Genomic DNA, 18,412 nt, shown 5'->3' with positions numbered 1-18,412 from the left:
TTAGATGAGAGAACTTTGGGTGTCCTTAGCTTCCTCACCATTCTATTCTGGCAAAAAAAAAAAAAAAACACCCTTTGTCTTGTTCTTAGATCTGCAGCGTGATATGTCAAATGCCTCAACATGCCCAGTTTGGAAACTTATGATATTTATTGCCAACTGGGAAACCAAATTCTTTTAGAATACATACACACATTATGAGTCTCTCCTCAGGCAATGAAGTAGTGATTACAAAACACAGATGACACTTCAATCTTTGGAATCTTTGATTTCTGAAACCAACCTGTTAAAGAGAGAAAAGGTTCATGCCAGCCTCTGAGATCACGAACTGCAACTTCAAAGGCGACCCCTCTGAAATAGTCATAAATTCAAGCAATTCCAGGGGCAAGTTCAAGCCCATACTGAAACTATAGGTTTTGGTGACATGAGGTTCACGTTAACTATTTGGGCAGATCTGTTGGGTTTTTACATGGTAACTGCAAGGTTCAACAAGCCACTTATGTGGATAACAGGACAGATACTGAATCTGGAACACTCCTAAAATATCTGGTATGCTTGATTGTCATAGGGGAGTGGTAATATCTAAGAAGCAGGTCACATCCAATATTCAGACAGGTACTGTGAAAGCGATGTTGCCATTTGTTTCTGTGGTCTGGCAAGACCAAAGGATGTGATATGCTGAGAGACATCTGAAGAGTTAAGAGGATCATGTTTCTTTCTTCCAAATGCAAGAGGTCAGATTGTAAAGATGAGTATTCAATTGGTTGCCTGTGTCTGTAGATCTTATACCATTCAATTGTAAGTTCCAGAGATGGATGATTGTTTTTTGCCTGTCTCAACTGGAGGACAGAGGGAGATTGAAAATCCGAAAGGTACTCCTTTTCTTTGTGGAGATGTGTTTATTTTTATACTTCTTCAAGGACAGCAGTTTTGCATAGTGCCTAGCACATAACAAGACCTCCATGAATGTTAGACCATGTTGTTAATATTACATGTCTTGGAGGCTAAGGCCCCAGTGGAGAAAATACAAGCATTGGAGTCTGAAACCCAGATCTGAATTCGGGCTTCACCCCTTACTTGCTGTGTGACCCTGAGTAGGTTACTTACCCATTTTGAGCTTCAGATCCTCATTTTGTTTTCCGGTCATAATTCTAGTCTCGTAGAGTGTGTACTTCCCTGAAAACAAATGGTTAATTTGTACTCAAATAAGAGAGTTGTCAAAGGGAGAAGGGTGCAAGAAAGGAGCAGGAGAGCGTACATGCTCGATTGAAACAAATAGTGGGTTCTGTGACCCTACTTAAATTTCACAAAGCCTTTCCTGACAAAAGTGCTGAAGTTGGCAAATTGAGGATTACTGTCTTACATTTCCTATAGATGTATATTCTCTTTATCATGTCTTCTGAAAAGTAAAGAGAGTCCTTTTTGTTGATTTATCCTGAGTTGGAGATGGTGGGTGGAGGAGAAGGGTTGCATCAGGAAGTAGATTGGGCTAATACCTACTCTTTGTGGGATGGAAAGTGGTTAACTATTTTGGAATATGTACACACAGAACATATTCCATGTTTTAAGCCTTCTCAGGATTAAAAATACTTTTCTTTCCTTGGCTAGGGTAATGTTGCTAAAAAATGACCAAGAAGCTGGTGAGAAGAGAGGTGGATAGGGTTTGGGAGGGTTGAAGGATGGAAGGAGATTCTTATATGAAAATTCATTTTATAGCCAGTGGAACCTTCAAAATAGAAGGAAGGTAAAGTAGTTAACTGACCAAATGGGGTTCCTGGGGCGTTCCTTTAGGAAGCTGGCTCCTTATTGTAATCCAGATTTATTTGTGAAAGTCTATTTTATGCCACTTTTTATATCCTATAAAAGTTAAAATTCCTCCTTATCAATGTAGTAAATTTGGGGAATTGGGGAAAAAATGTATGTCTCTTAAATATTTTGCATCAAATGCTCTATTCTGGTCTGGTGCCACCCATGCTGGGAATCACACAGTATGATGGAAACTGGGAGTCAAGAGACCTGGAGTCTCTTCTAACTGTGCCTTTAATTTGCTCTGCAGCCTTGGGTGCTTACTTTCCTTCTCTGGTACTCAGTTTTCCTATCTACAATATAAAGACCTTGACCAAAAGAATGTGGTTCAAAAAATTTTTTTTAAGTTATTTACATGGGATATAAATGAATTCTTTCACCGATATGAACATTCATGCAGTTCAATACAAAAATGGTGAAAGTGGAGCCTCCATCAGCTGTCCCATGTCTGTATTCGTGGACCCCAGGGTGTCCCTGATGAGCCTCCAGGGCTCTGCAGATATCAATATGAAAACCACAGAAGAGGATCTTCAACATCATGTTCAGCTTTGTTATTTCATATACAAATGTCCCATAATGAATACAGAGCCCCAAGGCAGACCAGAAAATGTTTGTGCATGAGGTGGGAGGGGTGGGGGACTTCCCTGGAGCCTGGTCAATGCTGGCTGCTAAGTGGAAGCAGAGAGCAGTCATTCTCTTAACACAGATGGATCTGAATGTAGAGGGGCCATAGGGTCACCTGGATTCTTACAGCAGAGCAAAGGAAGTCCCCATCCAGGAAGGCTGTTGTGGAGGAGATCCTCATGTTCTGGCTGCCATTTGGCTGGAGGTAGCCGGGAAATGGTCAGCTGGCTTGGGATCAGGGCATTCAAGAAAAATGCCTTTGGGTGCCCTTGCTTGACACTGTTCCTCTGGGTTCATTGAATCTGTACCTGGGCCATTTGGAATAAGCCAAACAGGCTTTGGGATAAATGAGGACTATATCCCCCTTCCCCTCTGCCAGGACAAATGCTACCCAGCCTTAGAAGTCCAGCTCCACCCCAAAGCCTTTCCTGACAATGGCTGCTCCTATGTTTGGCAGCGTTAGTCCACTTTTAGCCTGATCATCTGCTGAGTCCACCCGCAGGCCGTGGACTGACCTAGTTCCCAGACCAGTCCTGAGAAGGGTGGAGCAGTGTTTCCCAAAGCGTGTGCCAAGGAACCCTGTTTCCATAGGAGATTAATGTGTGTTCAAGGTAAAAATGGACGTTGTGCCAAGTAAGTTTGGGAAATGATGAGTTGAAGTTAAGCAGATTTCTTCATTATGGAACATCTCAGAGTTGAAACTTTAAGAGGTAGGCATGTGTGGATTTTCGAAACATATTTGTTTCAGGGAACCTTCCACCTCTGCTTTATCCAGCATCTGTTCCATGGAATTCTCTTTGGGGATTGCTGGGACAGAGTGTTTAATCAATAGCCTCCACACTACTGTTCAGTGATGCTTAGAATTAACTCAGGTTCCTGTCTTTAGGAGTTGGTAGCTGAGTCATGACAGCTGAGTTTTTGCATTCATTGCTGAGTTTTTGAGTTCATTTGCTTACCCAACGTTCTTTGAGCACTGCAAGTGTCAGGCCCTGGGTTGGTGTGAGACCACAGAAAAGAGTAAGTTACCCATCTCCTGCCTTGTGGAGTTCACAGAAGGCAGTCAAAAGCAAATACATAGCTGCAAACACAGATGGCAGACTCTGTGCTAGGGGTACTCAGCCTGGTTGGAACATCTCCAGCACCGAGCACAGTGCCTGGGACACGGAGGACAGTGGTATCAGCTCTGATCGCCTTCACCTGTGAGTTGTGAGCCGTAGGTAATCCTAAAATAGTGGTTGACACAAGTAAACGGTTTGTTTTTTCCTCCTGTGGTAGGCTGAATAATGGCCCTCAAAGATGTCCTTGTCCTAATTTTTGTAACCTGGGAATATGATTCCTTATATGGTAAAGGGGACTTTTCAGATGTGGTTAAATTAAGGATCTTGAAATGGAAAGATTATCTTGGATTATCCTCATATCCCTGATGTATTCTGATTGTCCTGATGTTCTCACAAGGGTCCTTAAAAGAAGGACGCAGCAGGAGCCAGAGAAGAGAAGAGGCATGATGATGAAAGCAGAGATTGCAGGGATGTACTTTGAAGATAAAGCGAGAGGCCACAAGCTGAGGCACAAACGTGGCCACTAGAAATCAAAAGGGTCAAGGAAAAGAATTCTTCCCTTAGAGGAAACAGAAGGAACCAGCTCTGCCAACACCTTGGTTTAACCCCAAGAAACTGATTTTGTACTTCTGACCTCTAGAACTGGAAGAGATAAATACATGTTGTTTTAAGCCACTAAGTTTGCGGTCATTTGTTGCAGCATCAGTAGGAAATGAAGACACCCACCTAACACAATATCCAGAAGTAGGTGGCAGGGGGAACATGCAGCTGCTTGAGCAAGTCGTCCAGGATCCAGCTCTTCCAGATTCCTGCAGCACCATCCTCCACATGTGGCATTCTTCCTCATGATTATAAGGTGGGTGCTACATCTCCGGGCATCACGTCCACACTTCATGCTGAAAGGAGAACAAGGGCTAAGGGGAAGGAGAAAAATGCTTTTTCCTTGGAAGCCTCCCCACCCTTCTTTTTTTTACATTCAAGGAAAGATGCCATTTCTAGAGATATCTGCCAAGATAGCCTTTAGTTGCAAAGAAGGCTGTGAAGGTGATACTTTTTTGATGGTGCATGTTACTTTCATACCAAACTGGGATTCAGTTGGTGAGGAAGAAGATGATAAAGGACATTGGGAAGGCAGATATCCTAGTATCTGTGACCATCCTAGTGTCCGAATGCGCAGTAAATATCTGTTAGAGGACTAAATGAATTACGGAAGGAGGGAAAACTGGAGTCAAGTTGTAGATCTGTTAGCCCAGGTGAGGAAGCGGGGGACCCTGAACTAAGGCAGGGATGTAGAGGTGGGTAGATGGGAAGGGATATGAGATAATTCAGATCCATGGGGCTTGGTGATTGAGTGGAGAATCAGTGATGACACCCACCTTTCTAACTCAGGCAGCTTACTAGATGGGGATACAGTTTACCAGGACATGGAATACAGGGTGGTTTTGGATCTTCTGAGTTCAAGGTGTCTGTGGTCCAGTCCTCTTAACCTCCCTCCCCTGCCTGCTTCTCAAGGCTGTTTGCTCAGGACCAGGAATTTGCCAGGGGTGATCTGTCTGTGGGCAGCTGCAGCCACAAGGTGACACTTCTTTTGTTTTCTCTTTTTATCCCTTTCCTGTCTGGGCTGAATCCAGCCATGTTGTAAACATTTTTACGGTCAAAGCATCTTGGCAGCATCCTTCAAGCTCCAGCCTGGTGCCTCCGCTCCGTGACTCACTGGCAAAGATCTTGCTGCATAGGATCAGTTTGTTTTTTCCGGGGGAGAGGGGGGTGGAGTGGGGCGGAAGGAAGAGCCTCTGGTTATGGTGCTCCTAATGACTGAGTCACAGCCTGGAGCTCTTTGCTTCAGACTGCTATTTTCCATCTGTACAACTGGCCATTCAGATACCTACAGGCCTCTTCTAAAATTACAACCAAGGCTGTTGTATCTCTGTCGATGTTGGACCCTACAGCTCTCCAGTATGGGGTCAGCCTTTAGAGCTAAGTGTCTCAATCCCTTTTGTTCTCAGATGAGTGGTTTGAGTCTTGCCTTGGGTGGCACAGACTGTGAGAGCTCACGGATGTCCATGGTCTTCCTGGATACCTGGCTAGACTGCATTCCTCAGCCTTCCCTGCAGTTAGGAATAGCTGTGTGACTGAATATTGAGTGCTAGTGGAAAGGAAGGGTTCCACTTCTGGGCCGGGCAGTGAAATCTCCCTGTGTGGTCCTCTAGGAGAGATCCAGAAGTCTCTGTGGCCCTAGGGGAATTGCGGAGTACAGATGGGAAAAGCCTGGGCCTCTGGGTCACTGTACAAAAGGCTACCTGCTGGACACCTGGGAGCCAGCTGGAGCAGAGGCATTCCTTCCACTCCTCCTGGAACTCTGTATTTTTGGAATTGTCTCAGGGACTATGGTCACTGCCACCCAGATTAGTGTTTGGCGATAGAACTTACCTTAGGCTTTTTACATTTTTATATAATTTTTATCTTTGCTTATGTTGTTTCTACCTTTACATTGAACACCCTTTGAAAGCAGGGATTATGTCACATAATTTTATTTATTCAGAACAACAAACAGTGCTGAGTAGACAGTAGGCACTGACAAAACTTGTACTTTAAGAATTACAGGGCTGGATGTGGTGGCTCACACCTGTAATCCCAGCACTTTGGGAGGTGGAGCACCTGAGGTCAGGAGTTCAAGACCAGCCTGGCCAACACGGTAAAACCCTGTCTCTACTAAAAATATAAAAATTAGCTGGGCATGGTGGTGGGCGCCTGTAATCCCAGCTGCTCGGGAAGCTGAGGTGGGAGAATTGCTTGAACCTAGGAGGCAGAGGTTTCGGTGAGCCAAGACTGTGCCATTGCACTCTAACCTGGCCGATGAGAGAAATTCCGTTACAAAAAAAAAAGAATTAGATATGTTTAAGAATTACAACACCATTTCTGTTCATTCCTAACACCATTAGGGGATATGTAAGCAGCATTAAAAAATATAAAATACAGTCCAGTATCCCTCCCAGAGCACACAACAGTTTCTCACTGATTGTTCAGAGCTTTTGTAGCTTTCAGCTTACATATATTAGATGCTAATATGATTATCGTATGTATTGAGCACTAACAATTTTCCAAACACTTGGCTGAAAGCTTTATTAAATTATCTCTTCACACACTGGGGCCTTTTAGGGGATGGGGGGGCAAGGGGAGGGAGAGCATTAGGTCAAATACCTAATGCACGCGGGTCTTAAAACCTAGATAATGGGCTGATATGTGCAGCAAACCACCATGACACATGTATACCTATGTAACAAATCTGCATGTTCTGCACATGTATCTCAGAACATAAAGTTAAAACAATTTAAAAAATCTCCTTTAATACTCATAACAACTGTAGGTACTATTATTTTTCCCACTTTGACATGAGAAAATTGCTTCTAAGAGAGGTTGAGTAATATACTTCAAGCCACGGAAGTATAAGAAGCGTAAGATCTGGCATTCAAACAGAGCCCTGATTCCAAAGACCCAGCATTCTATAACAATTTCCTGCCCCATTCTTTCCCACACTCAATATCTTGAGTGGTCCAGGGCCCTGTGGGATTTGCCGTGCCTGCTTTGTCAGGGTAGGCATCTAGCCCTACCTGTATTCAATGCCCAGGGACCCCACCCCGCCTACTCAGAGCTGTAACTGACTCTTTAGATTTCATGTGCCTGTGTTTGCCAAGACAGATGTGAAACCTTCAGTTGGGCAGATTAGCATCTCAGACTCAAATCTGACCCCACATCTCGCCTCAGACAAGTCCAACTCCCAGGCTGCTCCCAGTGCTAAGGTGGGACCGGCAGGGAGCCAGACAGGAGCACAATGTTCTCTGCCCATCAGGCATTGTCTGACACCTGCGTGGGATTACAGAGTGAGCCTCCAGGCTCCAAGGGACACTCCCGCAGCATGGAATGACAATGAATTCAGCGAATTGTTAGAACTTCAAGTGAGGAAGAGAAATCTCGCAGGCATTTCTGAGAGTTATGAGGATCTGTGCGCTAAAGGGGATGCCAATGGAGAAGTTAGCCAAAGTCCCCAAAGTTAAACACACAGGCTTCCACAGCTGCAAGGCCCCAGCTGACCCCAACGCCTCCTCTGGAGCCTTTTGTTTGGGGCCAGCCCTCTTTCTTTTCATAGATTCTTGCAGGGGGTTTTCAAGATGATGATACAAATAATGCTGACAGGCAATATTTCTTTTCTTTTCTTTTCTTTTCTTTTTTTTTTTTTTTTGAGACGGATTCTCACTCTGTCCCCCAAGCTGGAGTGCAGTGGCCGGATCTCAGCTCACTGCAAGCTCTGCCTCTCGGGTTCATGCCATTCTCCTGCCTCAGCCTCCTTAGTAGCTGGGACTACAGTTGCCCGCCACCACGCCCGGCTAATTTTTTGTATTTTTTAGTAGAGACGGGGTTTCACCATGTTAGCCAGGATGGTCTCGATCTCCTGACCTCGTGATCTGCCCATCTCGGCCTCCTAAAGTGCTGGGATTACAGGCTTGAGCCACTGCGCCTGGCCCAGGCAATATTTCTTGAGACTTTACTAGCACTGTGCTAAACATTTGATATAAACATGTCATATTTAATATAGCAAGCCTAGGAAGAAGAAGGTGCCATTTTTATCTTTCTTACAAATGAGGAAACTGAGAGGCAGGAAAGAATCGTCCATGATTATATAGCCTGGGGGTTGTGGGGTGGAGTTCCAGCCCAAATTTCTCTAACTATCTACTAGCATTGGCTCAAGTGCCCAGTGAGCAGTTAATTATGGCAGTAGCTTGGCCTAAGAGAGGGAGCACAGGCTTCAGTGTTACATAGATTGGGAATCAAATCCCAGCCCCACCACATCCCAGCTGAGTTCCTGGGCAAGTTAGCTCAGCCTCCTTGAGCCTCAGTTCCTGAGCTGTGAAATAAAAATGACAACAGTAACCTCCAAGAGTTGTGAAGATTACTGAGAGAATGTAGGGCATATGGTAGGTGCTGAGCACATAAACGTAGCTATAAGTATTACATTTTCCTAAGGGCAACTTCTCTGTATGATCTAGTACTTGTATATTCTGTTGCTAATCCATTCATTCACTCATTGATTTATTCATCATGCATTTACTGAGCACCTATTACGTTCTAGAGATTGCAGAATCTAGAATCTCTAGAATGTAATAGGTGCTCAGTAAATGCATGATGAATGTGTCCTGTTTGTAAATGCATGATGAATGTGTCCTGTTTGTAAATGCATGATGAATGTGTCCTGTTTGTAAATGCATGATGAATGTGTCCTGTTTGCTGAGGATGTGTCCTGAGGATGTGTCCTGTTTGCTGACCAGGACTTTCAGTTAGGATTGCATAAGTCCACACGTATCAGAAACCCAACTACAGTGGTTTTACCAAAGAAGAGGTTATTGTTCAACCATGGTCAGAAGTTTGGAGTCAGGGAGTTTGAAGCCGGGTGTAGTGCCTTCATGATTCCCATCTGAGCCCCAGCCACCTTTATCTCTCTGCTGCTCCAGCTTTGATGAAGAGCCTTTCATTCTCATGGTCACCTGTGGCGATCAGATGCGCTGTTCCACTTCCAATTCTTTGGCCACACTCCAGGAAGAGAGAAGAAAGGAACCAGGAAAGAAGACATACTTATTTATGTCAGAAGAAAGAAACATTCTGAGATATCCCCAACATACTCCTGCTTATGTATTGCTGGCCCGAATTATATCACACGGTCATCTCTAGCTGCCATCAACAACATGGAGGTTCTTTTGGTAAAGAAAAAGGAGAGCATAGTTGTTGCAAATAGTACAGCACCAGCCCAGATTCTGTTGACTAACAAGTGTCTTTAAAGCAAGCCTTGGCAATTTGCCAAGCATTGTTGGTACTTTCACTTCAGTTACTGGGTTTAATGTCCCTAAATTCTCACAACAACCACATGAAGGAGGTAGGTACTCCCCTCCCCACACTCCATTTCTCACGCTTCTCATTCCCACTGGCAGCAGGTTCTCTGGGAAACCCAGGGCTTTGGCCTTGGCCTTGTGCGTGTTACAGGGCAGGCAGGTGGGGCTAGCCCAGTCTCCTTCCTTCATTTCCCCTCTCAGCTGTGCAAGTGCAGGCTACTGGGGGAGGAGATGAGGTAGGGCATGAAGGAACACAGTGGGGTACATGGTTGGCAAAGGCGTGAAGGTCCTTGCAAACAATGGCTGAGATCATAGGCTTTGGGACTTGAATCCTGGCTCTGTCATGATTCCTGTGATCTTGGCAAGTTGGCGACCTCGAAAATACAGATAATAGGGGTGACAATTTAAATAAATTAACACATGAAAAGATCCCAGCATAAAGTGAGCGTGTGAGCGATTATTATATCAGGGAGCATAGATTATATCCTAAATATAATGTTGTAAAGTGGAGTTGGTCAACTACAATCAAAGGGCCAGATCTGACCTGCAATCTGTATTTGTAAATAAATATTTATTTGAACACATTCATGCCTATTCTTTTACATGTTGTCTGTGGCTGCTTTTGTACTATCATGGCAGAGTTGAGTAGTCATGACAGAGACTATATGCCCTGCAAAACCTACAATATTTATTATCTTATTTACAAAAGAAATTTTTGGAATCCTGTTGTACTGGAACAAGCAATGTTAGTTTAACTTTAAAAATCAAAGAGACTGAGAGTCAAAATTCAGCTTTTCTGCTTATCACTTATGAGAGCTTGGGCCAGCGACTTAGCCTTTTCAAAGATCATATTCTTCAACTGCAAAATCGGGAGTAATAATGTATTCTTTTAAGGGATGTCATAGGGATTAAGTATAATAGAGTTGGATCACCTGGTCCTCAGGAGGTACTCAATAAATAGAGCCTATTCTTTTCATTATTGTGGAGGTATTTTTAAGCACAGTTTGGAGTGATCAGATGTGCATTTTAGGAAAAAAAAAGAAAACCTTGAAAGCTGTGTTTGTGTGCTAGGGCTACTGTAACAAAGCACCATGAACTGGTGGCTTAAACCACGGAGTCTTGGCCTCAGAGTCCCGGAGCCCAGAAGTCTGAGATCAAGGTGTTGTCAGAGTTGGTTTCTTCTGAGGGCTGTGAATCTATTCCATGCCTCTCCTGTAACTTTTGGTACTTTTATGGTAATCTTTGGCTTGCTTTGGCTTGTAGGCAAATCACCCAATCTTAACTTTCATGTTCACACAGATTCTTCCTTTGTGCATGTCTATCTATGTCCAAACAACTCCTTTGCATACGGATTCAGTCATACTGGATTAGGATCCACCCTAATGACCTCAGCTTAACTTGATCACCTGCAAAATATCTGATTTCCAAGGAAGGTCACATTCAAAGGTAATAGGGGTTAGGACTTCAACATCTTTTGGGGGACACAATTCAACCCCTAAAAGAGGCTGTGAGGGACTATCTCAGCTTGCACAAAGCTAGTGGTTGGATGACCATAAAGAGGCTTTTTGGATAATTGAGAGGTGGCCAGATGAGAGGAGAGAATGATAGGAAAAGCCTTGGGAATTAGGGTCATGATAGAACTTAGTGACTATGTGTGGAGAAGGAGAAGAGGAAGAGTTAACAATGACACCAAGACTTCTCACTTAGCCAATGTGTGGATGGACGAAGACATTATTGAAATTGGAAGAAGGCACTTCTTTGGAAAGAAATGGTAGGTTTATTAAATAAGAGCATGGTTATGTGGAGGAAATTCCAGTGAAGAGTAGGCAAAAGAAAATAACATTTATGGAACATGTTGTATGCCATGTATCAGCCCTGAGTAATAAATGGTAACTTACTGTCAGGGAGGCATGATTACAGGAAGTCACCCAGAGCTAGAGTGCATTGGACTTTGGGAGGCCTGGATGTCAGGAGACTGGTAGGATGTCTTTTGACATCATGTTCCTGAACTTGTCTTTAATAACCATATTTAGGCATTAACCCTACTTCTTTCTCTAGAAATGTCATTCTGCACTTGTCAGGAACTGCCCTCATTCCTGCCCAAACACTCCCTGTTCTGCCAGGTGATCACACCTGCTGGCATCAGGCCAGCTCCACGTGCTGATGGTTCTTGCCCAGGCAGAAAACATATCGGAAGCTTCCTGGTTAGGGAATACTTTTCTTCTTACATAAAAGTCCAGTCTCTCATTTCTCAGCATCCCTGTCTGTGCCATTGGGATAAAAAATTCCCACTTCACAGAGTAATATTCAGGATGAAATGAGACAATGTAGGCCAAGCCTTAGCATAGAGCAGAGCACATTGTAAGTTATTGAACACACATTAGCTTCTCTTACTGTTGCTGGTATTCTTGTTGTTTTACCTGGAGCCTTGTGTTTATTCTCTTTTGCTTTGGATTCCTCCTCCACAGTGCTACCAGAATGACCTTCCTTAAAAATCAAGTCTAAGGGACTCTTTCCTTCTGATTGCTCCCCAGTATCTAAAGGTTAAGCTCCAGTGAATGCAGCCTGGAAGTCCTCCTGTCTCCCTAGTCTCACCACCCACCACATACCTCCCAACACCCTCTATTCAATCCCCATGGGATTACCTGGCTCTCCTGTGGACACATCAAGGCCTGTCACCTCTCTGTATCCTCTTCCACTCTCTTCCCACTGTGTTCTTTACCTGGTAAACTCTTAGTCGTCCTTCAAGACTCAGAACAACCATGGCCCCTCAACCCTCAAGTTCACCTTCAGCTACTGTCAGGCAGAGCGATAGTATCCACCTTCTAATACCCATATTTTTTTACTTCTCATTATTGAAATAGTCCTAACCACATGACACTATAATTATCTGGTCACCTGTCTGAAACTAGCAACTTGAGCACAGGGTGGATGTTATTCGTATGTTATATAAATATCATACTTGGGCTGCGCTCACTGGAGCTTAAACTTTAGACACTGAGGAGCAATCAGAAGGAAAGAGTCCCTTAGACCTGATTTTTAAGGAAGGTCATTCTGGTAGCACTGTGGAGGAGGAATCCAAAGCACAAGAGAAAAAATACAAAAGCGCCCTCAGGATTCTTTGAGATTTGTGCAGCTGTACCATCTGTGATATGGTTTGGCTGTGTCACCACTCAAATCTCATCTTGAATTGTAACTCCCATAATCCCCATGTGTCATGGGATGGACACAATGGGAAATAGCTGAATCATGGGGGTGGGTTTTTCTCTTGCTGTTCTCATGATAGTGAATAAATCTCAGGAGATCTGATGGTTTTATAAAGGGCAGTTGCCCTGCACATGCTCTCTTGCCTGCCACCATGTAAGATGTGCCTTTGCTCCTCCTTTGCCTTCCACCATGATTTTGAGGCTTCCCCAGCTATGTGGAACTGTGAGTCCATTAAACCTCTTTTTCTTTATAAATTACCCAGTCTTAGGTATTTCTTTATTAGCAGTGTGAGAAGGAACTAATACAGGCTGTCATGTCTATTGTGAGCTTTTCCGTTCAGTCTTTTTTTTCATTAAGTAGTTCATAAAATATGGGTATAATGGATGGCTTGAACATTCATTCAACCTGCCCTCATGGAGCCCACAATTTAAATTCTAATTACTTTTCCATCTCTCATATGATTCAATAACTAAAATAATTTTCCATTTTTACTTTTGGGAGTTTATATTATCAAAATGATAGTTTCTTCTTTCATTTTCCAATGGTAAATAAAGTTATCTTATAATATTGAATTTATTTTTCCAAGCGACAAATGCCACCCTAGAACTATAGCCTTTTTCTCTTCACTGAAATGTTCTTATTTAAATTTTAACTTTCAGAAATGTAAGTCAAACATATATTCATAAGTTAAAAAGCTAAGTAAGGTTACAAGTCTCTTAATGAATCAAAGCAACCCTTTTCTCCATTCTTTTCTGCTCGCGCTTCTTTCCCTAAATTTTAAAAAATTTTTAGCTGTTTCACCTTATTTTTCTAAGTATTATGTTTACACTGCTGTTCTTGACTGATCTCTTTTGGGTATTATCTGGACCTCCTATTAAGGAAGATGAGGATTTAGTGCTCTTGTCTAAGCCTATGTCTGCATTTGCTCTTACTACTTTCTCTTAGCATAGTTATGGGAGAGTGCATGCTAACTAAGGAAATAATGTTGTACACTTATACCAGCCATTAAGCTCAGCTCCAAACCCACCTTCTTATACTTTGCTCTGTGATGCTGTGCTGGGACTCTGCAAACTATGTTTTCTTTCTTATCAGCTGGCTTCGTGGAAGGAGATGGAAAGTAGAACGAAGGGAAAAAGGACTTCTTTCTCTTTCTTACTGTTCCTACCAGAATCACACCAGCAGTTGGTTTAAGTCTCCAACTTCCTTTGGCACAGGTATCAGCACCAGCCAAGTGGCAATCTCTTCTCCTAGCTCCGTGGAGGTCTTTTTCCAAAGATCTCTTGCTTCTGTAAGTCCAAATTCTTGTTGACTTAGTTGTCCAGCACTATTTACTAAAAAGCCTATTTTTGCGCCAGCAATTTGAGAGCCCACATTTATCATATACTCAATTTCCATAGGTACTTGGGTCTATTTCTTGGTTTTCAGTTTTATTCAGTTGGTCTATTTGGCAATTCACGTGTTAGTACTACATTGTTTTACTTATACTTCAACGTCTGATGGGGTTAGTTTCCCTTGAAGCATTCCTTCTTTACTATTTCCCCAACTGTTTTTCCATGTGAAATTTTCTAGTCCTACGTGTATGGACAATTCTGTTAAGGTTAGTAGCAAAGAATTACAATCTCTGGAGTCATTTCTCTGTATTACTACCACAAGTGGCACACAATAAAAGCTCTTCTTTTTGATGAAAGCTACTCATCAATGGGTTTACATGGCTGGGGAATCCAGGTTGGCCTGTCCTGCTCTGTGGTGCCTGTGGTAAACAACTCACAACTGCAGCAATAGCGTCAGCAAAATGTGACTTTGAACTACAAATTACAGCCATGAGACAAGGACAGGGCTTAGGATTTTAAATGGCTACTGGAATATGAAAGCAAACAGGGTAAACCCTTAGCTAAAACATCACATTCAGGTTCAGAAAGCAAGTTACTTAGCAGGATAACTTATTACTCCCCCCAAATAAGTCACACAGTGGATGAAAACCTAATAATACTAGTAAAATTAAAATGAATAAAATGATAGAACAAACTGTAGGAGGAGAAATTGAAAAGTTTCCACTTTGAAGTCATTCGATTAGTCAACATACTGATGACATGGCAGGTGATGATGACGAGGTTTGTGTAATTAGCTGAAAAATGATCGCTTCTCTATTTCGTCTGATGGATCAAGGAATTTCATCAATAAATGCCATGATGTGGCATTTGGTATTTGTATGATTTGTAAATGATGGTGTTATTAAAGAAACCTTTTCTGCTGCCAAAAAAATTTACCCAAAACAAGTAAAAGCCATCTATAGTGAATGTCTTATCTTTTTATCTAGAGACACAAAGTCTGTCTTTGAGGAACTGTGTATTGCTGGTGGCTCTTTGGTGGTTGGCTCGATGAAAAGTTTAACCTCTCTTGTAAGGAAAAAAAAGAAAAAAGAAAAAAAACAAAAACCCTGCCACTATCACAACACACTCCTTTTTTCAGAGAGATGCTAATGGCAAAAACTCTTGGAGATTATATGCATCCAGATAACGGTACAAAAATGGTTAGTTTAAAAAGCAAAGACCAATTTACTCAAGAATGTTTAAAACATTATGGAAGCCTGAACAAAGATCATGTACAGTCTCCTGTTACATAAAGAAATTTAGTGGCTTAGAAGAGGGAGGGTTATCAACAGGTAGTAAAGCTGACAGGTGAACTGAAGGGGGTACTCTCAAGAAAATAGCAAGAATTGCTGAGACTTTTGAAGGTGAAGAATGACTGCAGAGATTAGCCTACCTAGAAGACATTTTTCATCACGTGCACCAGGGAAACAAGTCCATGCAAAGGATTAGAAAGAATGTTTTGACTTCAAGTGACAAGATTCTTGGAAAAAATGATGTTGCAAAAGGAAATCTTGACATATTTTATTGCTGCTTGGGCTTGGGAGAGAGGAAGGATATCTACAAGCCTCAAGTCTTATTATAAACCACCTAGAAGATCTACAATACCAAAGTGAAGAGTATTTTCCCTCCCTTTTGACACACATGTATGATGGAGTGAGGGATCCCCTTTCTCCATCTTCTGCTCCTCCTGAGAACTCGACTGTGAGAGAAGAGGAAGAATTTGGTGAGGCACAGTCAGATTGTACACTGGAGATAAGGTTTACTCATCTGCTCCTCCTCAAGTTCTGGGTTCTGTGAAGAAGAGTATCTTGCCTTCCAAAGATACTCTTGCAAGAAAAGCCAGGACATTTTTGCTGCAGTTTTCAGCTTCCTACATGCGTGACTAAGCTTTTCCTTGTTTGACATGCACCAAGTACAAGGACAGAACTTCTCTCACTTAAGATGGAAATAAAATCTGTATGTGCTTATTTCAAGTTTGACCAAGAATTGAGTAATTGTGCTGAAAAAAAAAGCACAAATCTCACATTAAAAAGGTAAATGTTAGTTTTTATGTCAGAATAACATTGTTAATACACACCCAAGCCTATATGAAATCAGAAAACTAACACATGCCTGTAATTATTTTGAAACAGCCAGGCCTAAAGTTAAGCCTGATTAAGTTAATAGGAAAAAAAATTTTTTTAAGAATTATATAAATTGTCCTAGGCCATATTTTTATTCACGTGGCTTTATTTTGTGAATTCAATAGTTTTACTATTCAACAAAGTGTCAATACATTTTCAGGTTGTAAATAACATGTCACAATATAATTTGCAAACTTTATTTAAATTAAATATATCAAGCTACCTTTAGAGAAATTAAATTCCATTTTGTCTTAAGCCAATTATTTAACAGAAATGTATTGCATTTTCTTTAGGAATTTCAAAGATATATAGAAAGGAAAGAATGAGTAATTTCAAAACGTGTAAGTTAAGTGTAATTGCTTATTTTGCTCTGTAAAGTTTGGCTTAAAAAAGGTTTTAAATAAGGGGTAAAAACCTACTCTTGCACAGGCTATGTATTACATAACATTCATCTCTTGTGTAGTAGATATTTAAGACTAGTCCTAGTTAAATAAGTTTTTTTCAAAATTAAATAGGAAGGTTAAAATAAAAGGCATGTGGGGGATGAAAGTTTACTCTACCTGCATACCTGGCCTGCATTAGGGTTGATATTCTTTATAGTGAGTGGGAAACCACAGAAAAAGATTAGGCTAATTGGTAAGCAAAATGGAGTGACAGATGATATTCTCTGCTCAAAAGAGCATTGACAAATTATTACTGGACTATGATATCTACAAGTTACTAGTTATACTAATACACCAGGAGCTGTAAATATAATATTTAGGTCACTTGAGACCTTAAGATTATTTCAAGGGTTGGAAAGGCTAGTCAGAGATTCTCTGGGTTCACTTTCACTGGAGACCCACTTATCTTCTCCTGGATCCAGTGTTTCCAAGTGATGTGGGGGACTATGGTGTCGAGGCTCCAATTATGTAGATGCTCCGCCAGCCCCCTGTTTTCAGCCTAGGCTCACCTCCCACCTCCTGCGGTATCCGCTGCTCCACTTCCTGAGATATTCTAAGGCTGTCAGTCATGAATTAGCCTACTTCCCATTGGCTGCTGCCTCTGCCATGGCTTGGCTTTCCATAATTCAGTCTGGGTGGGCAGCTCTGGGAGAGAACTACTAAATTGGGTGATGCACTATGATTCAGTTATTTCTCACGCATTCTCAGACAGTGCTGGTCTTCAGCTCACCCCACTCTTCCTATTCCCTCTTCTCAGACTTTGCGCTTTCCCAGCTTCCTGAGTCCATACCATCCCCTCATCTCCCCTAGTCTCCAACCAACCCAGTCAGTGCCCTGTTATTTATTTATGGAGTGGCTCATCTTATTTGAGGATGATCCAGGTTCCTTCCATCTCTGAATCCTTATTTGCCACTTGTCCTGTTACAAGCCCTGGGTAAGTTATATGAATAGATAGTGACTCACAGCACCACACGATAATATAACCACCAGAGCCACTTAAGAGGGATGATATGAATGCACTGATTCCAGGTGGTCTGGGTCATATAATCAGGACAGCTACCTGTAGGTGGTGGTGATGATGATAGGGGTTCTAGTCTATTATTTTCTGGTCCCTTTGTAGAGTCTATTTATTTAAGCTTCTCATGCCTCTATGAAGTGGGTATTTTCTGTTTTGCATATGAGAAAAAGGATCTCTGAAGTGTTAGCTGACTTGCATCAGGTCACAGCTGACTGGCATCAGCCAAGGCTCCCATGCCCAAGCCCATGTTTTCCCACTATCTGTTGCCTCAACTTTGACATTTTCTGAGCAGCTTCAAGCAGGAAGAAGGAGATTTTTTTGCCCACCTGACCATTATGTTTTTACTTAGAGTTTTTTTTTTTTAAGAAACGCATTTCTCAATTTATTTATGTTTATGTTTATTATTTATAAAATTTTAAAATACACTTACTTTTTTCTCAATTGTATATTCATTAAAAATTATAATGTAGCTTAATTCAGAACAAAATTTTAATCCTCAGCAATGTATGGTCACAAGAAATAAAAAAGGATTTTAATGTATGCATTCCTGTGTATGTAATTTTATTGTAGAAACATTGGCTAATGTAATCTATAAAAGACTTTCAAGCATAAAAGTATGTTAGGTTGAATTCCTATAAGACATACAAAATGAAAATAAGAGTTCAAGCAGAAAAATAAACGATCTAAAATTAAACTGTTAAAGGAGGTTTTGTTCATGGTTTTGTTTTATGTGTTTTATTTTTTTTTGTTTTTTGTTTTTTTTTTGGTTTTTGGTTATTTATTTATTTATTTATTTTTTTTTTATACTTTAAGTTCTAGGGTACATGTGCATAACGTGCAGGTTTGTTACATATGTATACTTGTGCCATGTTGGTGTGCTGCAC

Source organism: Colobus angolensis, unplaced genomic scaffold (assembly GCF_000951035.1).
Source record: "Colobus angolensis palliatus isolate OR3802 unplaced genomic scaffold, Cang.pa_1.0 Scaffold10, whole genome shotgun sequence".
In the NCBI taxonomy this organism is placed as follows: Eukaryota; Metazoa; Chordata; class Mammalia; order Primates; family Cercopithecidae; genus Colobus; species Colobus angolensis.
Note: the sequence above shows the minus strand (reverse complement) of the source record.